The sequence below is a fragment of the Mus pahari genome, chromosome 1 (genome assembly GCF_900095145.1).
Source record: "Mus pahari chromosome 1, PAHARI_EIJ_v1.1, whole genome shotgun sequence".
Lineage (NCBI taxonomy): Eukaryota > Metazoa > Chordata > Mammalia > Rodentia > Muridae > Mus > Mus pahari.
Window position 1 is genome coordinate 139,250,774 of NC_034590.1, and position 4,225 is coordinate 139,254,998.

The 4,225-nt window shown below is 44.4% G+C and overlaps 1 non-coding gene across 1 annotated transcript; it reads right to left on the reverse strand.

Annotated features, from left to right (window-relative positions):
* Nucleotides 1–1,942: 1,942 nt before the first annotated feature.
* LOC115062907 lies at nucleotides 1,943–2,087 on the reverse strand. Its single transcript, XR_003842814.1, has one exon. It is a non-coding gene; the product is annotated as a small nucleolar RNA SNORA48 (small nucleolar RNA).
* Nucleotides 2,088–4,225: the final 2,138 nt, after the last annotated feature.

The following is a 4,225-nucleotide window of genomic DNA, read 5'->3' on the forward strand; positions in this document are numbered from 1 at the left end:
ATGAGTATTTTGTTCCTTACTCTAAGGAGGAATGAAGTATCCACACGATGGTCATCCTTCTTGGTTTTCTTGTGTTTTGCATAATGTATCTCGGGTATTCTAAGTTTCTGGGCTAATATCCGCTTATCAGTGAGTGCATATCTAGTGACTTCTTTTGTGATTGGGTAACCTCACTAAGAATGATATCCTCCAGATACATCCATTTGCCCAAGAATTTTAATACTCCCAAAATGAAACCTTTTGAACAATTAAAAATGTTCCATTGGAAACAGGCTGGCATGGTGTTAAAAATCTTTAATCTCAGCACTGTGGGGGCAGAGGTACACAGATTTCTGTGAGTTGAAAACTAGCCCATTCCAAACTGTGAGTTCTAGGCCAGGTCAGGTGAGACATAAGAGCCTATCTCAAAACCAACAACCAAACAAACAAAACACAAGAAATGTTGCACTGGAGTCTGCTTATTAAATTTCTGTAAAGCTTTTTATACCAGTAGTTATAACTAAGACTTCACTTTTTATGAACTCTATATCCTATGGGGGATAGAAGATAATTTTTATAAAGATATTCTTGTTTAGTTACTTTTTTGTTTCTGTAATAAAATACTGTGACCAAGAGCAACTTAAGCAAAATTATTTTAGCTTATTGTCTACCACCTGGGGACCAAGATTTTAAAGGCATGAGCCTAAGGGACATTTTTCACTCAAAACAACACGGCTGTTTTCTCTACTTTTGGAACTGTTTTAATATTCCTAATATTATGGAGTCTTTAAAAGGTTTGATAGAAAGTTAGTGTTGGACGTGTGGAACTTCAATACTCAAGAGGGAGAAGCAGGAGGATTCTAAGCTTGAGGCCAGGCAAGACCTTGACTCAGAAACGGAAACAAAAGCGTTCGGTGTTGCTCTGCCGAGGTGCACCGTCTGCTCTCCAGAGAGTTGCAGCCTTCCTCCGGTCCTAGGACTGCTCTCCTGCTCTCATAACCCCAGGATGAGGGGCAAGGGTAGGGAGTGCATCAGCCCCACATCCGTGCCACCTCACAGCAGATGAACAGGGCCAGCTCTCCCAATCTGTAGCCCTCAAGGTGGCTCACCTGTGACCCCACCAACAGGGTCTACTCTGGTGCACTGCTCAGGCGCGATACCCCACCCCCACCCCCACCCTTCTCCTGGGCTGCAGGGGCAACGCTAGCTCTCCCACACTCATGCCCCTGTAGGAATCTTTCCCGACTCCTGAAGGTGGCAAGGAGCTGGGATTGGGGAGGTATCACCTCTGTGCCCATGTCACACCTTAGCAGATGAATGGGCAGAGTCAGCTCTCCCACATTCACACTCTCAGGGCTGGCTCAGCTCTGCCCTGCTTCCTGGGCAAGGAGCAGGGCCCTGCTGTGTTGCTGCCAGATGGGAGGTGGGACCAGCTCACCTGAACGCTGCAGCAGGTGAGAGGTAAGGCCAGTTCTGCACAGCCCCTGGACATCCATGTTCCCCGAGGGCTTCCCAAACCAGAGGCACTCCCATGTTCTGTCGTGAGCCACGGACGTCAGACTCTGACCCCGACGACCCCTGCATAGCCACGGATACAGACATGACCCTCAGCAGCAGCTCAGGTCGGGACCTCACCATGGTCCCACGTGGCAGAGCCAGCCACTCATAACAAGCTACTCCTCTCCACCCCCGAGTCTCCAGTTCCTTTTCTCTTCATAACGTTACTCCAGCTGCTCCACATCTCTTTCTCTCCCATTTGACTATGAGGTGGTTCCCGCTTCAAGCTAGGCACACAGTTGGTGGGTCCCCATGGTGGTGTGGTGTGCAGTATGTGTGTCTACGGCTCCTGGGATGTAGGGCCGGGCTGTGGGCGTCTTTCCCAACCAGCACCACATGGCATGGCTGAACTCAGATCTCTGACGCCTCCTGAGCGGTCCTGAGTGCGTTTGGTTTGATTTAATTTTTATGTGTTCTAGGCAGAAAACAGCTTTGGCTATCAAGCTAGGCTCCAAAGCTAGGATGAACAAAGGACTATTGGCTGCTCTGTCCCTGACTGATATAAGAACAACACCACCAACAAGGTGTCGCTTTGCCCATTGCTAGGGGGTGCAAAGTAGTTCCATTAGTTCTTTAAATTTTCACTTTAATTTTTTTTTTCTCCTTGCCAATACAGTTTGGTAGATTTATTTTCTCCTTTATTTTTTTTTTCTTTCGATTTAGATAACAGCTTCTTTTTGTTTTCTCTGAACATAAGAATTTAGAAATGTATTCGGAGGCTGGAGAGATGGTTCAGTGGTTAAGAGTACTGACTGCTCTTCCAGAGGTCCTGAATTCCATTCCCAGCAACCACATGGTGGTTCACAACCATCTGCTATGGGATCTGATGCCCTCTTCTGGTGTGTCTGAAGACAGTGACAATGTACTCACATATATAAAACAAATAAATCTTTAAAAAAAAAAAAACAAGAAATGTATTCAGTTTTTTTCCCCAGAACTAAAATAAATACAATATAAAGCTGTTTGGGAAACTGCTGGACTAGAAGGTTGGGGCCTTGCTGGAGGAAATGGGTCTTGCAGGGTGAGCCCTGGGGATCATGGCCTGCTTCTGGCCATTCCTTTCTGTGCTTCTTGAGTTGCAGAGATGTGAGCAACCCCAGGCTCCTGTCACCACAGTGGCAACACAATACCTTTCCTGCCACCTTGGAATGTGCTCCCTAGAACAGAGTCAAAATAAATCCTTCCTGTCCTAAGTTACCAATGATGTGTCCAAGGATGACTTAAAGTTCTCATACTCCTGCGTCTGCCTCCCAAATGCTAGAATTACAGTGCTAGACCCAAATGCTAGGGTATTTTACTATACTGGAGATCAAACCCAGGACTTTACCTGTGCTAGAAAAGTACTCTACCAACGGAACTATACTCTAGCCCAGTGGCCTTATTTTTGTGTTAGATTTTTGGATCCACCTGGACTTCTTCTTCTATATGTGTTATAAATATAATTTTATCTTTTCCAAATGCACAGCCAGTTGTCCCAGAATCATTTATGTAAACGTTCATATTTTTTCCTCTGCTAACTTTAGTTCCATATGTATAATCTGCCCTTGGTTTATCTGAATTCAATTTCTAGACATTTTAATCAATTCAGTTCACCCTTACGTTTCAGTTCATTTCAGAGGTTTTATGAAGTGTCTCAAAGTACTGTGGGGCTACTTTGGAGGCACAACTATTCTTTATATTGTTTTTCTGGCCATTTATTTTTCCATATAAACCTTAATATCAGCATATCTAATTTTAATTCTTCTCACAAAAGCTTGTGGGGAAAAAAAACATGGCTAGGTCATAAGCTCTAGGGGAGAACAAATATTGTTATTAAATTGATGTGGTAATACATTTACCTCCTTAATTCTTGTAGATTAGTGGAATTCTAAATGCGCATCAGAAAAGCTTCTTTTTCCAGTAGATGACTGTTAACACAGGGACTCACAACTGGTCAACGTGAAGGAGGAGAAAAGGTTGTGGAGTGTTCAGCTCTGAATGAGACCTCTGTATCACAGCCCCACCCTTACCCCCACCCCCACCTCAAGTGCTCATAGGTCATCTCAGAAGATGGGTAGAGTGAGCCAGACATCTACAGTAGAACAGTATTGGCTGGATATGACGGAGCCATCGAATATGTGCACTTACAATGGCTCTGACTACATACATAAGACCTGCACAGGATCAAGCCAGCTAACATCCCATCACGGATCAGGGAGGTGTTACTGAAACCTCACAACTACCTGCATATCTACTGTCAATTCGTAGCTGCTGCAAGAAGATTCAGTTTTCTTCAGAAATGCAGCCCTTGAGACTATACCTATTTCTAATAGATGGTCCAACAGCCATATACATAAGTACGTATCTACACACTCACAGGCGAGAGCTTGCGTGCACACACTCACAGAGAAACTCACGCTTGCACTACGTGGACCAGGTGGACCCCCAGGAGCTTAATAAAAGACACATGAAGTTTGGAAGCCAAGGTGTTTGGGGAGAAAGAGAAGAGATTGAAGAAGAGGAATTGAGGAATTATATTTGATCCGAACACATCATATGAACACATGAAATTCTCAAACAATAAAAAAGTCATTAAGAATACTGTGCCACCCCATGCTCCACTATGTTCATAGCAGCCTTATTTATAATAGCCAGAAGCTGGAAAGAACCCAGATGTCCCTCAATAGAGGAATGGATACAGAAACTGTGG